We start from the raw sequence: 23,906 nt of genomic DNA on the forward strand, positions 1-23,906 counted from the left end.
TTTTCTTATGAAATAAAAGGCTATAAAGAGATGAATTCCTGAAGAAGGAAATCGTAAAAGGTCGATAATGCATTTTACAGTTATTGATATTTCTTATAAATTTGGTATGATCCATCAAACCGAAATCGACAGAAAGCAATAATCGCAAAAAAAAAATATATTTGAGGACAGCAGATATGTTATTTTTTTGGCTGACTACTCAACCTTATTTCCGCATGGATAAGGAGCAATAAATTATCGCCCCAAGATAGTAACTGTTAAGTTTGTATGTTTCAATTCACAAAACGGTCGTTTGTTCCTTATTTTTTTAAAAAAGAGCAAGTCATACCGATAATAATGGCTAAAAAGTAAATACAAAGTTACATTCAAGTCAATAATAACACACAGAACCAGCACAAATGCTAAGAAGGAAGGAAAACGACGTTTGAAAAGAAAAGATTATTTATTTTTTATTAAATATCCAGCTCGACAACACAAAAGATTCTTTTTCTGTCGTTTTTTTTCTCTTTCCTGAAGTCAATGCCAATTTTCAATATTTTTTTTTGTGTTTACATTCACCAAATTGCATTGCGGTTTTGTCATCTCTTTGTCTCCATGTCTATATAGATACATATATGAATGTTTTAAATAGACGTGGTTTTTATGGAGCATGTGTTTACATTGTATGCAGAATTGCGGAATTGAAGCTTATGGGGGTTCCAATTTACAAAGAAAACTAATTCCTTATTGAATTTTGATTTATAGATTGCAATAGATAGATAAATAGAAATGGAATGACTGTACTTTAAGGAAGCATGAAGTTGACATTTTGAAGTCATGTCCGATCGGTACACGTTTTTTATAGCAACTGTATAGTAGCAACGAGGGCACACAGAGAACTCATGGAAAGATGCTATTAGTAGAGACAGTTATGCACTTACTTACTTACTGAATTTGCTGGCCGTACAGATCAAGTGTGATCCATGGCCTCCCTCAGTCGGTTCCTGAAGCTAGTTCTATCTCTGGCTACCGCTTGCCAATTACCAATTCCAAGTGTGACACTATCTCTATCGACAGCTTCCTTCCAAGTTATGCACTTCACATCGGTAATTGGCAAGCGTTTGCCAGAAATAGAGCCAGCTTCAGACGCAAACTAAGGGAGTTCATGGATCTGTACAGTCAGCGAAGTAAGTAAGTAACTAAATATGACATCCAAGTGGCAATTTTCATGTCAACTTACTTTACTTCCTTAGCTGGGATGCAGAACGGCCCATTGTCGCGCATAACTATGTTGGCTGCTAAAAATAATTCTTTAGTGGAAACAAAGTATGAGCGTCAGTTGGATGCAATGGACCATTCGTTCTAGTCAGAAGGGTTTAAAAGTAAGTCTAGAGCTTTAAATCGACTCGAATTTTGTATAAAAGTTTCTTCATGGAGGGTTTTGGGGTCTATGCATGAAATTTTACCGAAGGGAAAGCTTTGATACGTTGATGGCTTACACACAGTCAGGCCTGACACACAATTGGTGCCGAATTTAAACCAAATGTCGAAGTCACGTCGGTCTGGTACGGTATTTTAGATCGATTAGCCGACCTATGCTAGTCAGGAAATCCTTATCGTTTAGTGTACTTTATGATAATTAACAATCTCTGATAGGGATCGAACTCATACCCCCCAAAAAAATTAAAACTACAAGCACCCAGACACTCATCCCATTACCAAACTCCTTGTCTATCACTTCCCATTCGACAGATTCACCTAAATATACTCTAAATTCCACCTTGCAACACGACAGCACAAAGCAACCTATTGCACATAAAATAGCAAAAATTAATCCACACATCAAATAACCAGTAATTGAATCCTATCCAAAGAATTTCACAACATTTACTGCCATGATCAATTGAATTCTCACATACTCAACGGGAATTACAACACTTCTCAAGTTCCAAAACCATACTCTAATCCGTAAATATACTTCGATCGACTGGAACTTCTACATTATTGTTGAACATTGGAACTGTACATATAGATACAATGTAATAGTTAATCGACTAGAAAACAACATTTGAGACGTATGTATATTGTGCATAATAATAAAAAACAGAGACGGTTGGATCTGCCGCATCAACAAAAAGGCAGTAGTTGCAATTAAATTGCATTTTAAATGCACCACAAAAACCTCAAATGTGTGCAGTCAATATTGAGCATGCTGACTCTAAAAAAAATAATGTACATATAAGTAAGTATAGAGTTAGCACATCATGGAACGAATTTAATGTTCTTGCTCTATAGCTGAACCAGAGTGTGGCTTTTTCAAAATCGACTGTTAATTTTTTTCAAAAAAAAAAAAATTGTCGCTAAAATTTAAATTTTTTTTGACCGTTGTTTAAATTTTTATTTGTAACGTAAATTTTTATTTCAAAATAAGTTGAGTTCGAAATGTTCGATGTCTTCGACAGTCGAAGAATTCGAATTTGAGACGGCCACACTCTGAGCTGAACAACTAAAAAAATTGACTTAGAAGTGTGAGTGAGATGGAAATATGAGAATGCAATCAAGACCCTTCAGTGTTTTTACAACATGTTCATTTAGCTACTTTAACGGCATCCCATGCACATCTATAAAAAGAGACTATATGATATTATGATGTGATGGTTAAGCAGGCAGGCAAGAAAGAAAAAAAAGCTTGTGCTGTAAAAATGAAGTCAGTTTATTTCCTGCTGAATGTTTTTTTTAAGGAGAAAGGCATAACTACATTAATTTTTCTCTTCTGTGTGCTGTTGTGAATGCAATTTAACATTCATATTATGAAGTGAAGAAGCTGATCTATACTCTTTTTGCCACAGCAGCAGAAAACAGCAGCAATAAGCAATAGGTACAACCAGTGAATGTGAATTGTGCAATTATTTATCGTCATATCGCAAATGGTAAATGAATGAAATAAAAATATAATGTATATCTTGTCTGATTTTATATTCAGACTCTGCTTGTGTCCCTCAACTTTGCACAATTGTAACACCCACAAAAAGAACGTCTTGTGATTTGTGATTAAATAAATGAAATTAAATGAAAATATTGTACACGGCACCAGGGGAAGGATAAGGAAGAATTGTGCAGTGATTAATTAGTATGTGGAGCAAAGAGCGCATTTTAGGTAGCTGATTTACATATTTAAAAATGATTTGAAAAATAACGGCCAAAAATATTTTAAAATCTAAATTTGGAATATTTTCAAAAAATAACGGCCAAAAATATTTAGAAATCCAAATTTTAAATCTTTAACGGCAAAAAAAAACTGAATCTTTTCAAAGAATAACGGCCAAAAAATTTTTGAAATTTTAATTTCTAATCTTTTCAAAAAATAACGGATAAAAATATTTTGAAATCTGAAACTCGAATTTTATCAAAAAATAACGGCTAAAAATATTTTGAAATCAAAATATTGAATCTTTTCCAAAAAATAACGATCAAATTTTTTTTAAATTATTAAAATATGGTTTTTTGAGCGGTTCTAAAATTAGAAGGAAACTGTTGATAGACACAGTGTAAGTAATTGGTATTTGCAATTGGCAAAGTGCATTTAGTCATCTGAGAGATGCCAAGGATCACAGCTGATACTCAACTAAGTAAGTAAGAGCGGTTCTAGTGAATGATCAGCAAAGCATCTTATGGTTACCATACCTTAATCAACCCATTGCTTTCATGACCAACTATACCAGCAATGTTTAAGTAAGTCAACAATCAGAATATTCAGTCATTACTTAAGTAAGTCAACTCCAACAGTCAAAATATGGACATAACCACTTATTACCCAACAGATCCAGCACAGAAACGAAAAAAAAATTGTTAAGTAAAATTGCATGACATGAGACGATGTAGTAGATGTCTAATGGAATGTCTCCTATATTGCAGATATGCATTAACTATATGATTTTGATCATCATCATCATCGTCATCAAGATTTAACCATGAAAACAACACAAAAAATCCGTGGGCAGGCAGGCAGCAAAAAAAAAAAGGCAGCGAGAAACGTGTAAAAAGGTGAGATGCTTACGTTCTTATCGCATAATTCAATCAGGTGTAATATTTTTCTTTATCTCATGGGGACTTATGTGCCTGACTTGACACAACCTTATTCTAGACAATGTCGATGAATGCAGTAAGATTGTATGTCATACCAAAATATTTTGATACTAAGCTTTACTTTCTAAAATATCTCAAATTATGCATCCAACGGTAGCTTTATCTCGATTAATTGACATGAAGCATAAAGCAGCTATTAATACACAATTAGTGGAAAATATTTGAAGTCTTCATTAAAAACGTGATTTTTTATTTTTTTAATTGATTGACTATTAAGTTGTCATTATAATAATGCCTTTTAGTTAATTGACTTGAAATTGACAAGACATTAATTAAGATATTTCTGATATACAGGTAGCAATCAAATGATCATGACAAGGATCTTGAAACAAAAGAATTTCTGCACTATAAGTGGTTTTAATTATTAAGTTATTTTGTAATCGGTTTAGGTGGAGATGGAAGTGATATTGGTGGGTGATTTGTAAAGAATGGAGTCATGACACAGGTAATTCAGCATTGAAATTGATTGCTCAGTAGTTTTTGCGACATTGATAACTTAATTAAGGTCATTTTGTGGGAATATTGCAATATTTTTGATAAATTTTTCAATTTTGAGTAGTTTTGTGCCGTTTTAGGAAGCTTAAAGCAAATTTCATGGACTGTGATGTCAATTTTTGGCAGTTCGATGCCAACTTCTTGTAGTCTGGCGCCAACTTCAAGTAAGTTTGAAGCCAACTTCAAGTAAGTTTGAAGCCAACTTCAAGTAGTTTGATGCCAACTTCAAGTAGTTTGAAGCCAACTTCAAGCAAGTTTGATGCCAACTTCAAGTGTGATTGATGCCAACTTCAAGTAGTTTGGCGCCAACTTCAAGTAGTTTGATGCCAACTTCAAGTAAGTTTGACGCCAACTTCAAGTAGTTTGACGCCAACTTCAAGTAATTTGAAGCCAACTTCAAGTAGTTTGAAGCCAACTTCAAGTGTGATTGATGCCAACTTCAATCAATCCAAATTCAAATTTTGACATTTGACGCTAACTTCACACTTATTTCCTTCAAATCTCTAAATTCCTTAAAAAATCAAGTTTTCTTGAAGATCAAATCAAGAACATCGATTAAATCTAGCATCTTGAGCAGTCGTAATTCTACCTGCATAAGCTATAAATAGTCCAACAAACAAAATTCTCGCTTCTCAATGATATTTAAACATTTAAAGAGACACGAGTAAGCTATAAATTCATAAAAAGGCTCAACATCTCGTCAGTCTTTTGTTCAAAATTAAGCATCTTCCAGACAGTTTAATGCTCAAAAAATTGTAGACAGATTAATAAATCAATGAAGAAGGTATTTATGACTGTCGACGAATTGTAAGAAGCAAGAGAAGACCTGGAGAAGCTAATCCAACAAATTGCAGTGTTAATAGGCTAATCAAACAATCGTCAGGTGAATATCCACTTACATTTCATGAATTGTAAATAATTATTACTGTACTAAACAATAAGCCTCTCTTTTTTCATCTAATTCCTCTATTCAGATCTGAAAAATCCTCACAATTTTGAAAACAAAAACACTCTTTTGTGATTTACAATATCCAATATGTATGTAGGTAGGTATAAAGTATATAATTAAAGTTTAGAAAATGATTTTTTCTTATTTTTCTTTTTCTTTGGTAAATAGCTATATGTAGATACAATAATTGTATTGGAGAAGAATTTATTTACTTTAGATGCATAATAAATCTTCACTCTTACTCTATGTTGCCTTTTTGGTGCATTTTATTGTATTTTGTTTTAATAAAGTTGCTAATGTCGGTTTGTCCAATTTTCAGAAATTTATTTGGATTTTTGAAAAAATTTCAAATAATTTTTGGCCGATAAATTTTCAAATATTAAATGACCGTTAAACTTTTAAAATTGGTAAATTAAAAATCCATTCCAAAAATAGACATTTGAAAAATTTTTGACCGTTAAATTTTCAAAAAATTTAAAAATCTATTTTAATTAGGTAAAAATCATAAAGATTTTTGGCAGTTGAGTACCTTGCTGGTCGAGCATGTAAGGTGCATGGTTCAAATTTGGTGTGGTATCTCGAAGGTCGTCGGTTCGAATCCAACCATTTCCAAATTTGTTCTTTTTCGGAAGTTCTGATAATTCGACTGTTTAATGCATGAGATTAAGTCCATAATTGGAATTATGGGCAACGTTAGATTGAGGAACGGGTCGAAAACTTGAAATAGTTGGATTTTACCATTTAAATGACACAAAAATTTGAAAGATTTTTGATCGTTAGTTTTTCAAATATTTCATGATTGTTAAATTACTAAATAATTTTGATCGGTAGATTTTCAAATTTTTCTCTGACTGTTAAATTTTGAAATATATTTCACCGTTAATATCTAAAATTTATTCTACTTTTTGCCAGTTTGCTCCTTCAAAACCGTTAAATTTTCAAATATATTCATGAATCATGACAGCTATTTCAAAAAAATTTTGACCGTTAATTTTTGACCGTATTTGACAGAAATTTAAACATTTTTTGACAGTTATTTTTCAAATTGTTTTGAACATTCAACTTATTTCAAATATTTTGTAACCGTTAAATTTTCATACTCTTTCATGACCCTTCTTTAATTCTATAGTAAATGCACTAATCATCCCAAACTTGATTCACTTTTAACTTTCTCATCCTATAGATCTGAATATCTTTAAGATTATAATTTTTTAGGAGGTTTAAAAAGAAGTAAAAAGAATGAAAATAGGGGAGATACCCATTGATTATTATTATTATTCAATTCTGGATCAATAAGGTACTAATTCATTATGAATGCACTTTTCATTCTTTTTTTTATTCATTATATTTATGTTTGCATTCATTCGCTAGTTTGTTGTATGCTGTATATATGCTTTACTTTATTATTATATTCAAGGTGTGGAATACAAAAAAAAAAGAATTTATTTGTCTAGCGAGAATATTGTGAGATATACGATCATTTATCTGTTTACTATATCTACATAAAACATGACTTAAATTGCACTGCTTGCCAATATTGAAATATTTCTTAAAATCATGCAATAATATATTTTGTGACCTTAGCAAATATTGGTATGCAAGTGAATGTCCACAAAAAAAAGATCATTTTTTGCTTCGAGTTATTTCAATTAATTCCGAGTGACTTTGCCAATTGTAGTCTCATTAGCTGTAAATGTTTTGAACAGTTTTTGTGAATATTTTATAGACTAGGGGTCATGATTGGATGCTACTTGATCAACTAGTTAAAGTATGTGATTAACAGAATGACTATATGATGAGCACATTATCGCTCTAGATTAGTGATGGGCAACCTGTTTACCGCCACAAATGTTTGGATCTTAATTGTTGGTGACAAATTCGTATCTTATACAAGATCACTGTCGGAAAACCTGCATGCCGCCTAATATATTTGGAAATGTCACGAACTGGATGCTGTGTGCAGTTTTGGTTGGCTTACCTCAAACTGTGCCGTGGGACAAGAACATTTTGACAGTTAATACTAATACTGATCTAGACCGGTGGTGATCAACCTTTATTGATGCACGACACACCTTGGTGTTAAGCTACTACTGAAACCGCACACAATATCGGGTTCATGACATTTCCAAATAAATTCGGCGGCATGCAGGTTTTCCGACAGTGATCTTGAATAAGATACGAATTTGTCACCGCACACGGTAAGGTCTCTGTGGTTGAGAGATTAGACAAAAGTCGGATTCCTGGAACGGTCTCTTTTATGAAAATGTGTGAGGATGTGAGTTCGATTTCTACCAGAGGTCGATCTCCCAATCACTGAATCGCGGTGCTAAAGAATTTAACTAAATATTCTTAGTAATTCGAACAGCCTTATAGAAACAGCCTCACCTAAAGCAACTCAGGTTTGGCAGCCAGGTGTACTGCTCATGACATTACGAGAATTAATTGTAGAACTGACTGGACTAGTACTGAAACCTAACCTCAAACTATTTATCTGAGCTTGGATTCAACCTGAACTTTGTATTGTGCCGAGTCAACTCAACCTTTTAATTACAAAATCTGAGTCGACATCGAGCTCTAATGTCTACCAATTTGCCATCTCAAAATTCTGACTAGACAAACAAATCCAATATTACGACCAAATAGAACCCCCAAAACAATGAGTCGTACGCGAAAAGTAAAGAAAATTGTTAAGTGTTGAGTACGAAAAAAAGAGAGTCGTGCGTAGGAAACACTTGTTGAGACGCCTACACATTCATTATTGAAAACGATTTGTGCGAAAATAAAAATTTATCGATGTTAAAATAAAAAAAATTATATTTATTTTGTTGTGCACATTTTGTGAGAAAAAAAGCGAGGCAAAATAATATGAAAAGTTAAGGAAGAGAGATGGAAAGATGTAAAAAATTTATGATAGCATGTCGTGACTTAATATGCGACATAAAATGCAATTTCGATTGCCTAAATAAGAACCTTATATTTATATGCACGTAGATGTGAGCTACAAAATGTATAAGAAATAAGAAAAGAAATCTTTCGCTTGAATGGATAACCATCAAGGAATTTTAATTCTTAAACATCATTACCACTTTGAAACTCGTTCACATTCGATGAGATTTTATTTAGTATTTTTTGAAAGTTGGTGGATTAGCAATGCACTTTGGTTGACTGGGTATGTGGAAGATTGCGCTGTGAGATGAATAAGTCAGGTGATCAGTGCCATTGAGATACATATTGGCTTGACGATCGATTTGTAAGGTACTGAATATTGTGTCTATATTTTGAATTTTTAAGAATCCTTTAAAATCCGTTAGAATGTTTAAAATTTCAGAAAATCAAACTTAAAATTTTCAAAAATTTTGAAATTTTAAATTTTGAAAATTTTTAAAGTTTGATAAAAAACTTGAATTTTGCAAAATTTTCAATATTTTAAAATCTACAAAATTTGAATCTTTGAAATTCGTTATAAACTCTTTTGAAATCCATTAAAATTTGAATTTTTGAAAATCGTTGAAATTTAATTATTTTAAAACCGTTCAAACTTGAACTTTTAAATTCTATTTAAATTCTGTAAAAATATGAATTTTAAAAACTTGTCAAAATTTGAATTTTAAAAACCGTTGAATTTCAGTTTTTGAATCCATTTAAATTTGATTTTTTTAAAATCATAAAAATTCAAATTTGTGAAAATCCTTTTAAAACTGTTGAATTTCTATCTTCGAAATCCATTTGAACTTAAATTTTTGAAATTAAAAAAAAATAGAATTTTTGAAATCAGTTTAAAATCCGAGAAATGATTTAACTTTATTTAAAATTTTAAAGATTCAAATTTTGAAAACCAGTAAAAATTTGAAAGGAGACAAAATTTGAAGTTTTGAAAATCGTTAAATTTTGAATTTTGAAATTCATTTAAATTTTGGATCTTTGGAATCCATTAAAATCTGAAATTCAAAATATCTTTAAAATTCAAATTTTATTAAAAATTCAAATCAATTAACTAAGTTTGTGAGAGAAAATTTCACAGCAAATGCTGATCATTTCCACAAATCTGCGCTTTAGACTCCTCAATCAATAAATCGACGACAAAAAAAAATATTTTTTCCTCCTCATTTCTTATTCTTATTTAAAATGTATTATATATCCAATAAAATATAAAGAATAAAAGTAAAAAAAAAACAACAGTTGAACAGTCGAAGACCATTAATTTTTTGATCTTGATAATTCCCTTTTCAAACCAGTAATAAATTAATTTAGTATTATCGTATGCTCTTACCTTTCATTAAATTTGTTCTGATGGATTTGTTGTTTCACCCTCGATCTCACTCTCGTCTCTTTTAATATTTATATATTCACAATTAAATCACTTATTCCACTATATTCCTTTCTTTTTTGTTATTTACATGAAATCCACCTTTTTGGTTCTTTCTGCTGTTGCCTTTTCAAAAACTATTAAAATTTCTTTAATTCTTATTTTTTTTTATTTTTTATTTATAATTACAGCCAATCTGAATAACAACACACTGCATTAACGAAAGAATCCACACAAAAAATTGGAGCAAACAGGCACGGCGATAGATCTTAAACAAAAACAAACATTTTCGCAAATTCCCGACACAGAAGATCATGAAAGAATCACTCAGCAAATCCAAAACTTTAATTATTTTCTCGTCTTTTGCATTCGGATCCGTCGATGAAAAAAAGACCGAGGATCAAGTATACCAAAGAAATATCCAACCGTCGCGATCGAAAGTCAAATTAAAACTGAAGTGCTCGTGAGCAATCGCTTGAGTTGTTTTATTTAATTTAAGCTTTGTTCCTCTTTCATTTCATTCGTTTTCTTGATCCATTGGAAGTAAAAAATTTTTTCAAATTCCTTTTTGATGCCGTCTTTCGTGTGCATCGCCGCTTGAGCACGATAGATTAAATAATATTTGAGAGAGAGGATCGACTAATGATGAGAGATTGAGATCTTTGGGAATCCTTCTTATTATCACAGTTCTGGATTTTATTTTTGGATATAGACCTTAATATCATTACTAGTAATGGTGGAACAAATCAATTTAAATTCCAACAATAGAATACCTCTTTTGTTACGATAATTACACTATATAATTATATAATTTCTATGCTTCTTCTTTTACCCCATTCGAATTTCTTTCCGGTATTTTACCTGCTATGCCCAGTTCTCATGATCGATCTACATTCAAATTTCTGATTTTTTATGGTTTCTTTGAGTTGTGCGATGTGAGAGCGGCTTTTAATTCACTTCCCGGCTCTCTTTTTTTTTGGACTGGAATGACTGTGCAGAGATTAGTTTTGCGGAACAACTTTACATTTTCTGACTACGAATGTTGACATTAAATAGGTTTATTAACTTCCATTAGCTAAAATATTTCTATTTTTTTGTTTTTGGTTCTCTTCTCTTGTGCTACTCGGCAATTTATAGTCATTCGAGCGTGTTTGCAAAAATTAAATAGAAAATATGCTCTCGATTTAATGGATATTGCCAATTTTGGACCAATGAATTGGAAAATTTTGCTAATCGATATTGAAATTTTTGTTAATGAATTTTTAAAGTTTTTTTTGTTTCGGGATGATGTGAATTGTGGCTGTTTTTGGCGCATTGGACTATTTTTGGAGAAGTTGCAGGCTAATAAATGTAATTTCGATATCCCGGATCAAGTTTTTGATATTCCGGATCTTGATTTCGAGAATCAAATGTTCAAATTGAATTCAAACTTTGTAAAATTGAAATTTCAACTTTGAAATGCTAATTTTTGACTGAATTTATGTTTATTGATATAAAATATCAAATTCTTGTGTATTTAATTAAATTTTGTCTGTTTTTGTCAAATTAATTTCAATTTGCAATATGGTTTTGTAAACAAACTTTTTTCTTTACATTTTCTGCAGAGTTTGGGCATTTTAAATTTAAATTATTGACATTTAATGTGTCAAAAAGTTTGAATTTTTGTTAAAAAGTTTGAATTTTGACTTAAAAATATTTGAATTTTTTGACATTTGACAGTCAAAGTTCGGAATTTTTTGAAGATTTCGAATTCTTACTCAAAAATGTTCAAATTTTTGACAATCTTAAAAAGATCATCTTCGAACATTTTAAAAGAGTTCGATTTCTGGATTATTCAAATAGTGATGATCAATGCTTCCAGAATCAAGTTTATTAAATGTAAAGAAAGTGATTAAAAACATAAAAACACAACGATTAAGCTTGTAAATTAAGATTTGATCAAAAATAATTCAATTTTCACTTTCGAAAAACTTCGAAAATCCTTCAAAAAACTTCGAAAATCATTCAAAAAGCGCGCGAAAATTCAAAATTTTCAATGCCAACTTCAATTTCATATCTCTTGCAAATTTGAATTTTAAGCATTTTTTAGTTGCATTCCATGTTCAAATTCTCATGTATTTCTCTGATTTATTGTTAAAGGTCACGTAATTCTAAATTCCATCATAATCTCCTTCACGCTCTGTTGACTTCAATATCCAACAACAAGCACATCCAAAAAGTCCAAAACATGAACATTATTCCCCAAAGTGTCGCATAAAAATCATGTCCATCTCCTCATAATATCCCTTTATCTTATCTCAAAAAAGTCCATAAAAATTAACAATCACTCGACGCAGCTGACAAAAGTACATTTTAAGTAGCTCCATTCATACAGCCAAAGGTAGCCACTTAAAATGAGTTGTTGATTAATAATATTTTAGATTAAAACCATTAAAACGCCTTTTTCACATTCATATCTAAATTTGAAATGGAATTAAATTTTAGTATGCAATATTTTGTTCTGTTCTTCTTCTTGTTACCGTGTCTTTTTAATTTAAGATTTTGTTCTTCTTACCCAAAAAAAAAATACAAGAAATGACCTAAAGGAGTTGAAGACAAAGAGAAAAAAGATAAATATCCAAATGTAATGGCGATCATGTTTTCTTCTCAGTTAATTTCTTCTCTTTTCAATAAAATAAATATTCACAAACTGTCCATAAAATTGTTTCCGAAGCATTCTAAATTTACTCTTTTTTTATTGGAGGTCGTTGGGATGTTACGGAACGTCAAGGGGTCAAGTGATGGGTATGATATGAGTCACATCATCTCCTCAGCTCTTCATATCCGGATGATGGACTCGAAAAGCTCAAGGTAGTTAATTGATCTAATATCCGGAACCAGACCGGCATGACACCTGTGCGCCACGTTTTAGAAAGGGGCAGAGTACTTGAAACAATGATGGACCGGGTGTTGGTCAAGAGACCTAGACATCAGGGACACCAAATGTCCTAGAAATTATGGACGTCTAGAGGCCTAGAGACAAAGAGCGTCAAGCTACCACGTTAAAATCCGGAACCAGGCTTGTGCGTGAAACCGGATATAGATTGACTTTGACAAACTCAGAGTGACGTCAGCCTAGTACCGGATTTTTGATCGATTAACCAATTTGTGCTTTTAGTCATTTCACCAAAGTGAGAGGAGCTTAGTATCTAATAACTATGAATTATTATCATATCAAATTAGCAATCAAAGGTTCGAAACAGTAATTCTTCATCTATATCTCTTTAAAATCTCATGTAACTGAAAACGCTGTTTCAGTCTTGCTTTGTGTGCTACATCAACGAATATCATCTGTCAAATGTCAAAGGGATTGATACTTTACCTCATTCTTAATGCTTCAATACTCGAGTTACTCAATAGCTCTTTAGTAAAATTGACTTGATACTCAATAATGGATTCGCATTATATACCATAATAGCACAAGTTGGTGAGATCGATATACGAAATCCGGATCAGACTGTTGTGACTTTTACGTGATGTCGGATCCAAATTGAGTCCATGGATCATGGATTCATACCAAATGCCATATTTAAACTGAATCCAAAAGACGAATTCAAACCGAATCAAAACTCCAAGTCAGGGTCACACCAGTCTGTTGCCGGATTTTGGATTAATTAACCAAATTTATCATACTGTTTGGGTAAAGCTTACTTATTTAATCCTATGAATAATTACGAATATTTCCTCAGGAAAATCTATCGAGTTTCAATTAGAAGTTGTCATGACCGAGTCCAAGACTTTCCGGTCTCAGTTTAGAGACTTGTCGAGACTTGATTCCAGTTTCGGTATTGGTCTATCGGCACAAATTGAAATGTTGCCACCACGGCGACGAGTCGGTCGTATACTTAAAGCCAAGTGGCTGCCACTCGGCGAAAACAACCGGATAAAGCCAGAAATTGAGACTTCGATAAACCCTAATTTCATTCCTCGATATCTCCGTAAATTTAGGTGCGGTTTCAGTTCCTGTATAATATTGTAGGTCTAAATTATATTCTTACTGTCCGCTATTAAACGGATCCAGTCATTTTTGCAATCTCTTGCTTTCTTTGTACATGTTAGGTTTGGAGAAGGTGGACGAAGATGGTGAATCACACCATACCCATCCTGGTTTTAGGTTTTCAAGTTGGACATTTGGTCGGCTTTCAAGTCAGACTTGAGCTTACCTGTGACCCAAAAGATGACTCAATAGTCTAGATGTGATGTGAACTTTATTGGCTACACGTGCTACACAGACTCTTAAATGTTAAAATTCAGTGTTACAGAACATTCAAAGAATCACATTGGTATTTATGCGAGTGACATAAAAACGAATTAAACGCAACACGAAATTGAAAAGAATGAAAACGTAAGGAGGAAGAATGGCAACAAAAAAAGTAAGAATTGCACATGCGACATACGATAAATGCAATTAATGAGAGTGTGATTTTTAGCACAACAAAATAATGATCAAACAGTGATTTTTTCATTATCAATTCTGTGCCTTCGTTTTTAATTATTTTTTGTTACTTCTGTGCACCTTTTTGTTCCTTCTCATTTTGATCATCAATCCACGAATGCTGTTCTGAATCGATAAATGCTTCTTGTCCATTTTCATTCTCGAAAAAGTAAACATTTGAAATGAAATTAAGTATTTTTACATGGATATATCGCTGTGTGAGGTCTGTTTTGCGAGGAACAAATAACAAAAAAATAAAGGAATAAAAATAATTGTGTCTTGGCCTTTAGCCCATTTATTATGTATTTATTGGAGACTCTCTTAATTCATATAACAAAAAAAGAATAAGAATGAAATGGAGATGAATTCAATATTTCTCATCTAAATCAAAAACGATTCTGTGCTTTATGTGAAAATGATAAATACTAGATGAGGATACTCGTTGAGATTGAGTGATGAATATGATAAGGATTCGGGATTTTTGCTGCGGAATTGAATTTTTCAAAGGATCAATGAGTAAATTTGCAATTTAACTAAATGAATTGATGAATTGACAAAAGCCGACTTATTTTGTTATAGAGGCCTGATTCAACAGACGAATGTCAACTGTGGCTGAAGGCTAAAACAGACAATATGATCACTTAGCGATAGCCAAATCTAACAGATATTGCGGATACTCCTAAATAATGGTGCTTATGAGTATGCTCAATAATTGAGCACTTTTATGAACACATTCATGTTCATTGTCGGATCGGCAAGTATCTTTAAACATGCGAAGTTTCAGCTTGAAATTCAAACTTGGACCAACATACTTCACACACACTAGTGACTTTATTGATCTACGTTTGGTCATTGAGGGTAGCTGAAAAAGTCCAAAACGATGAAAATGACAAACGGTATGACAGCATGCTAAAGTGCCTAGTGCAATAAATTGGCTGAAGTTGCTTCAAGAAATAACCAGTTTGTAACTAATTCTGAACGCGGCAATAGACACACGTGGATAAGGAAGTAGGTAAGTCAGAAAGGAGGCGTTAACTCAATGAGGTGTAGAGGAAGACGGTTTGGCGTAAGTGTGTTAGGTGGTGGGGTAAAAAAAGCCGACTTCGGTTACGTAATCATTAAACCCCTAAATAAGAAGCTTATTGTAATGCAAGACAATCTATATTTGTCAATTCATAGTCATCCTTAACTGCAATCCAAACTACCAAAAACTCAAAATATTCCAAACTATTCTCATAAGTTACTAAACATATCACCAACATCATTAAAACTCCATCCATCAATCCCCCTCACATAGGCAACTAAAGTCATGTCCATGTAATTTTCCATTAGCATGACTTTACCATTTTGACGAAAGCTTCATCTCAATGGGATCATCAATCATAATTTTCATACTTAAAAAATCATGTGCAATTAAACTTTTTTCATAATCTGATTTTGTTATGCAATTGTTTGAGGTGCGCCTCAATAAGCAAACAATGAAATTGGCAACGATCTGCACAATTTAAGTTAATACTCATGAGACCTCATGCCAAACAAGCTATTGAGCAACAAAAAATGAAATTTATATATAAACAATCTTGTCTTAGATTTTTGCCCTAATTTAACTGTCAGTTTTGTGTTCTCATCTCCTCTTTTGGATCTTCTAAACGTTTCCAGTTCTTCTCATCTTCTAAAGCCTTTACATCTTCTGTATTAAAATACTTTTTTCTCATTTCAACTCTCTTAAAATATATTTTCATGATCATGAAGTTAATAATAGTGTAGAATTTCGTACATCTTCTTTAAATAGACATGTTATGGTGAAAAAGGTGGGTAATTTCATGGACTTCGTGTGGCATGAAGACAAACAAACAGGTAGGCAAGATATATAACAAACATCAATTTGATTTACAACAATTCTCCTTTCTTGAGGGAATTGTTTGGAAATGATGTGGGTTGTTTAGGGATTCAAGGGATTTGAGGTAGAGGTTCTTGGAGTGGGTGACAGTCCATGAACAGAGACTTAAGTAGGTTTCAAGTGGATTGAAGCAGAAGTTATTGTAATTTGGATGAATTTTGTTCTAATTAACGTAAAATTTTCTTGATCTTGGAATTTGTCACTGAATACGAGATTCATAACTCTGCTCAATTGCATGATCTAGATCAGTGTTGTAAATTGTGTGTTTAAGCTCAGCGAAACCATATATTGTGAGTGGCTTTAGTCGAGGCATACCCACTCGTATTCGATTAGATCAGTGGGACAACATCTCAGCCGCAATTGCACATTAGTGTGCTGTCAGAAATGTTTGGATATACCATTATGAACAATATCCTGCGGGCGATTTGGTTCGAGGCTAGCAAATGTAGAGAGAAACATAGACTCCTAAAACTAACGAAGAACTAGGATCAGCAATACAAATTTGAGTATCAGTGCTTAAAATTTCAGTAGACCTACAGTTTATAGTGTGATCAGAACCTGCTGATTTGATGGCAATTCCACTTTGTAGTCTACAAAAGTCGGGTTTTTCACTGCATATAATTCGAAAAAGGACAAAATAAATTTCTCATGACGAGTCTCGAACCCGTGATTGTTGGGTCGTGGTATTACAATAATTAGATACCGAAGGACTAAACCAATCCGCCACCGACCCACTCGCAATCAATGAGTTCTTAACCTAATTTATATAACAAATTGAAAATGCAGCTTCAATTTTAAATAAACCTCATTTACGATTGACCCCAAAAAAAGCAATTCCCTTTAAAAGCTATATCCAAAAAGCAAAGCAGAGCAAAAATTATTCGTTTGTCTTGCGTTTATTGTCTCTTCACGTACAAAACCAAAACAAAAATCCAGAAATCAATAATACCAAGCCATAAAAAGTATTAAAAAATGCCGAACGTTGAGCATCAGTAGCTCGCTAATCCTCATTTTTTTCACAATAATATAAAAATAATAAACACATCTTCTCTCCTGCCTACAAAATGAATTTCTCTCATCTCTATCGCATCTTATATTTTCATTCTTTTAAGGCATTCTTGGGCATCAATTTATATGCCCGGCAAATAAATCTCGTGATATGTCTTAAAATTTCTTATTCCGTATGCTCAGGAATGAATGGACTGAATTCGATCGTGTGCTTTTATGAGACCAAAAATATTATGAAAAGATGTGAATTGAATATCTGAGCAGAGTTGGATGGTGATTTTAATGAGGATGTTGAATGGAAATGGGAATTCTTTTTGGATTTTAATGATGATTTAGGATGCAGAAGTAGGTCGTTAAAAACTAGGGCTCGTTCAAAATTGCGGGGATTTAGACAAAAATTGCAGGGTTGCAGACAATAAACACAGGTCTGAATCCTTGAACGAACTATAAGAAACAGCCAGAAAAACAGCCCAAAATTACAGGCGGCGCATCTAAAACACAGGAAATGTAAGCCTGTAGATTTCGGATGATTTCTGGTAAAAATCGATTAAGATTTGTATGAAATGTTTTCTGTTGACACTTGTGAAGTATAACATTTCAATTGGTTTTTATATATTCTCAATTCTCCGGATAATGCAAACTTTTTAGCGCCACGGACCATCTTGGTGGTAAACCTTGATCGAAAACCAACACGGCATACGGTACATGGATTTCCAATAAGCGGCACACTAGTGACACTAGTAACTCTAGTGGCTCCAGTATCACTTTTGACTTGAGACACTAGTAACACCAGAGTGCCGCGGCATACAGGTTCGATAACAATGTGATAACAAGTTACATGTTTATTAAATTGTCTAAAATTAGGCAAAAAAGTCGAAATAAAAATAACACTCATTTACTTTTGCAATCTAATCATTAAATTTAGGAATTGAACCTCTGTCTCCTTAATGAAAGGATGTACCATTTATGTTTACACTCTAACTCTTTTTACTTAGTTACACAACATCATTTTTATAAACATAGCAGAATTAAGTACATATTGTGTAGAGATGTCAATTATTTGGGTTTTTACTATTTGTACAAATACCCAAATACCCAAATAGTAAACCCCAAATATTTGTACAAATATTTTTAAAAAAAATTTTGGTCTAAAAAGTAGAAAAATGGACAATTTCAAAAAGTTTTTTTTAAAAATGTTCTCAAATAATAGTCATTGCATTGTTTCATTATTGGAAAAGACATTCGCAACTTAGTTTAATTAAAATTAAAAAGTCAATCTAATAATTATTTTAACTCTTGTACCCATTTTTACCGTTGTACCCACGAAAGATGTTTAAAACAGACATTGACAGCAGATTCTTGAATAGATTTTCAAATTCTTGATGAACATATTTGTCTCATACAGATCAACAAAACTTTATTTTCAAAGATTTTTTCTTCTATTATTTATATACAGAAATATAATTATCTCCTTGTCTTCCTGCCTATCGTGTCTGGATAATGATAAGGCTGAATTTATGCAATTTTACTTTACATTCGGCCTAGATTATGTATCAAAAAACATTTAAATATAACTTAAATTCAATATAATTATCTATGCTAGCTTTATGATTGACAAATTTTATTAATGTAAGCTTATTAGGCTTTATGTTTTAAAATATGAAGTTAAAATCAAATTATTAAAAAAAAATTCACTATAAATTTCACTGGTAAAATCAAAAATTTAATGAATTTTTTATTTAAGTACCTAAAAAGTGATAATTTAAAGCAGATCCAAATATATTTGGGTTTACACCCAAATATTTGGGGTACCCAAGTAGTACGAAATACCCCAAATATTTGGGTATTTGGGTATTTGTATTGACATCTCTAATATTGTGCATTCTGATTTGATCCTTACCAACTTACTGTAACCACCCTTCCATGTGGAACTTCGGTTACAACAAAAAGCTTTTCATTTGACTCTTTTTCTCAGTTTGTCACCTAGTTTGTCCGTACGTTTAGTCGAGTAGCCAGGAGGCCATTGGAGGCACGTTCCGTTCCTTCGAAAATTTAAAACTGTTTATTTTGCAGCGTTTTTTTTAATTTTTAAATTTTTTGTTTGTTTAAAAAAAAAATAAAAAAAGTTTCGGGCTTCCCTAGTAAAATTTTCTGAATAAGCCCCTAGTTCTGCGCCATGTAGCCTTCAGAGTTTCCTAATCCCTGATACCAACTCTGCTTTTAACAATGCGATTATTAGAATCTCAAATTTTATGGAATTGAATCATCACGAGCATATTTTTTTTTATTTTGAATTAAGTTGATTTATAGCTTTTCGTTTCACCAAAAAAACAGCCACAGAAGTAAAAACAAATTTTCTAAATGGCCAAATCTCAAAAGAATGCCAATAAATTTACCAGTTTTTAAGAATAAGAAACAAAAATAAATTAAATAAAATGTTTAGCAAATTAATAAGCTTATCTGAATTCCCCAAAAAAAAAATATATATAAAAATGCTGAAAAAAACATTTAATTCCACAGTCAGCAGCTCATTTCTTAAGAATCATTTCTCAATCTTCTTAGAATTAATTACCGTCGAATTTTTATTTCAATTAAAAAATGTTTACGACTTTTTCTTCTTACCTACCTGGTTGTCAGGTTCAACGTACGATAATTAAAATTCATCTCGTGCTCATCAAAAAAATTGTCCATCGACGGAATTGGATGGAATTGACAATTATAAAGCAGAGCATCGCTACTAAGTTGCTTTTTTTTTCATTGATTTACGACACTAATTAGCCTGAAATGATTCCAAAAAATATAAAGAAATTTCTCATTTCTTGTTGATTTTGTTTCATGTATCTCAGAAAATTGATTCCGATGAAATTGAAGTTCAAAATCGAGGCATAAGAAGTTGAAATGAAATTAACAATTTTTTTTTTACTTATTTGATCAACGAAAATATCTGAAATCGTAAAACTGCAAGTGATGTGATTCTGAAATTACAAAAAATGCCCAAGGATAAATACGAATGTAATGAATAAAAGCATGGAAAGGGAAGGGCTCAAGTTGAGAGATTGATGGGGAATTGTGCGCATTTTTTTGGGATTTTTAATGGGAAGCGATTGTGTGTTATGCATTGACTGATACTTTTATGTAACAATTTCATGATTTTACCCGATCGGCACAAATTCATGAGAGCCAAGAGATTATCATATGGCGTCCAAGTGGCGATTCTCTAATTGATTGCCATAGGCTTGAATGTCACGTGGCCGTCATCTGCCAGCATTTTTTTGCCAATTTAAGGTTCAAACTGGGGCGGATGTGATCATATGATGTTAACACTTGTGTTCTATTTTCTATAATCCAATACGGACTAGCCAGTCACAATTACACAGAGCCAAGGAACATTTAGAAAGAGCCTGTTGATAGAGACAATGAATCATTTGGTATTGTCAATTGTCAAAGGGCAGCAAGCGATAGTACCAGTTTCAGGTGCCGACTAAAACAGACCATGGGTCACAGTTGATCTGTACGGCTAGCAAAGTCAATAAGTAACTAGAAAGATACTAACCCTAACAAAATTTAAAATTTTTAATAGGCAAAAAGCATCAGTCAAGCGGTCGATATGGAACCGTGTTAGCAGAAATAGTGTTAAAAACATGTGATGATATCTTGACAGCTACTATGAGTATCAGTTGATGTTTGTCAGCATACAAATGAGATTTGTCGCAGCGTTCCGCTCAAGACTATAGATGCAATAGAGCATCAATTATTAATAAAGTCAGCATATAATTTATTAATTGTAATTCACGTGCGGTAATCAATATGAGAGCCCGCTTACAGGGACTGGTGTTTTGGGCATGCACTTGTAATAATCAATAGTCTTGCATTAACGTTCAATATAGTAACAGGTTCTTAATATCATTAGAAATAGGTCAAAAAACAATTGAGCAGTTTAGTGCTCCATTGATGTTAGGCAAGGCGCTTGACTCAAATTTGATGATTCAATTTGAAGGTCATGGGCTCGATTCTATCATTTCGAAATTTGTAACTTTAAACAAGATCCCTTCAAATGCATAATGTACAAATTCAGGACGAACATTGGAGCTCTGGGCCAAAAATGATCTAAAAACACGGGGCTAAACATGCAGTTAATGCGATGGTCTGAGTGACATTTAGGGCCACATCAGTCAAACTGTCACCCCACAAACTCTCCAACTGCATCTAAAATCATCATCAGCAATTCATTCAACTTTTATATATTCTGTATTCTCTTTCATCATTATTAAAAGTTATGCTGCAATAAATGTTGAAAATAAAAAGCAATAAAATCTTATGGATTCATAGATAAAATGACGACACAGATCTCATATTTGATGTTTATTTAATTAACTTACTAGTCTTAAATACCCATTAATGATTAATATCAACAGATTCAAGTCATAAAACGAAAATTTAGCTGGTAATCGGGCAATTAAAATTGAGCATAATAAAAGCAGCACCAAAAAATAAATAAGAAGTAAATAAGAAGCATAAAAGCACAACAAAGGAGGATTGAATGAGTAAATGAACGATCAATATCCAATTCTATATTGTATAATGTTATTCACATATAAGCCATAAGAAATGAAATCTGGTGTAGCATGTGAGCAAACAATAACCAAACAAGATGGAATGGCACAAAAAGTAAAGCAAGCAGCAGCAGAGAGAAGGAAAAGAAGAAAATATAAAACGACAATATCATATCAGTTTTTCCGTCTGAATGATTTTTGATAAAGAATTTTATTTAATTTGACTTGCTTAACTCTATTTTTCTCAATGTCGCTGTTGTTGTTGACAGGGATGGTGATTTTAACATAACAATGCTCAATCATGTAGAAATGTTTTTTGGTGAGTTTATGGCATTTTCATCTTTTGTTTTTACAATGTTATAGCCTGTTCTTGCAGTAGAATGCTCATGCATGATGAGTTGCTGTCTCCCAGTAGACACAATGATTGTGGGATTCGAACCAAGGACTCAAGAAAACAATTTTATGACAGTGGGATTCGAACCCAGGAATTAAAACTCGTTACGTCACATCTTCCTAACTGATCTATCAAGACAGTTTAGCTTTTATGATCAGATCTAGCTTATTGAGTATTAATAATGATGTCTAGAACAAGCCAACAATGCTATGAAAACTGTTTTTAACATGTTGGCTCATTTCCTAGAATAGATTGTAAAGAATTCTAAACAGTACAAATATAAGTGTTGTAGGATGCTATAGATGTTTCACGACTGACTAAATAGTGTACCGCTGCACATAGATGGCCACGCACATGGTGCACTAAAGCATTCATAACTGATTCCGACCCAATTTAGCATTTGACTACAACCATATTGTGCCCATTAGCAAGCTACTGGATATTACAATTGCTTATGATAATCTTCCCGAAAAGCGCACAAGGTAGAGATGATAGAAAATCTGGTCCCAGTATAACATTGTTCAGACCTCAGGATAGATCCAGATTCTGTAGAATTCGTGCTCAAAGTCAAGTTAACCTGTGACCGGATTTACAACCATTTCTACTCCGGACTGCTTATCTTCAGTTTGTAACTGATAGCCAGAAGTAAGATTTCAGCTTCATAAAAGTAAGTGTTCTCGATGTTGAGACCCAGACCGATCTGAAAATCTTAAAGAACTTCACAGAACTCACAGCCAACTCTGATTTTGTAGGGGAAGTCGACTTAGTGATCTGTCTTTTTGCCAATACCACTTTTCTTACTCTGCATACCAACTCTGACCAACTGCAGCTCATTCGCAATGATTTTTTATTTTCTTTCATGTTTTTTTTTTGTCGTTTCTCATGCTCATTCCTTCTCATTGCTAAAAAGATATCAACTACCTTTTTAGTTGATCTCTCTTTTGCTTCATTTTGTAAGCAATTCATTAAATATGTATTCTACGGCAGGCACAAAAAAAAAGAAGCACGTATAAAACTTATAAACGATCAAAATGCGAATATTGTAGTAGGAACAGACAGAGTAAGAGAAATAAAGGTCGATACAGTTTTATGAAAGACAGTAGCATATTTTCATGTTTTTGTTGATCACAAATTCTGAGATAAATGTAGTTGGAAATGACAAATTTTAATAAGACTGATTGATAGATTTAGGTTACAAGGAAGAACAAGCAACATTTTGTGTATGCAGATCTTTCAGATTTCTGTTTTGAATGATTTATGTTTGGCTTGTGTTGCTTAGTTATTCGATCGATGAATTCCTTGACCAAATTAGTCATTTGGAAACATCGAAACTCGATTAGCTTATCGAATTCTTTAATTAAATTAAGGAAATTTGCGTAGCGGTGTTTTGTCGATAGCTTAAAAAATGAGTTTTGACCATAAATATTTTCTCATTTTAATTGATATTAACTGTTCTGGATGTTTTGTGGAATTTGATTGTTGATTGTTGGAATTCTTTTGGTATTGTGATGAGGGAAATCAAGTTAATGACTTTTTGTGTTTTATAGGCATGAGAAATGTTGGCTTGATGAATCTTAAATTGAATTGTTTTTACATTGAATCATCATGTCATGCAGACTTGTTCAAATCTGTAAATAAAATTGTAGTGTAAGCTCAGACTCGTACTATATGCAGATTTATGGAGTTAAGTATTGTAAAGTTG

At 32.4% G+C, this 23,906-nt stretch overlaps 1 protein-coding gene across 3 annotated transcripts in view; it reads right to left on the reverse strand.

Moving 5' to 3' along the window:
* Window positions 1-10,143, reverse strand: part of LOC139092676 (EGFR adapter protein-like) — a 65,867-nt gene extending 55,724 nt beyond the window's left edge. For all 3 annotated transcript variants that reach the window (XM_070643187.1, XM_070643188.1, XM_070643186.1), the window contains exon 1: window positions 9,840-10,143. The gene's annotated coding sequence lies outside the window, so the exon portion shown is untranslated. The remainder of the gene's footprint in view (window positions 1-9,839) is intronic.
* Window positions 10,144-23,906: the final 13,763 nt, after the last annotated feature.

This window comes from Chironomus tepperi, unplaced genomic scaffold (genome assembly GCF_022539635.2).
Source record: "Chironomus tepperi strain 1889 unplaced genomic scaffold, CSIRO-AGI_Ctep_v1 contig_309, whole genome shotgun sequence".
NCBI lineage: Eukaryota > Metazoa > Arthropoda > Insecta > Diptera > Chironomidae > Chironomus > Chironomus tepperi.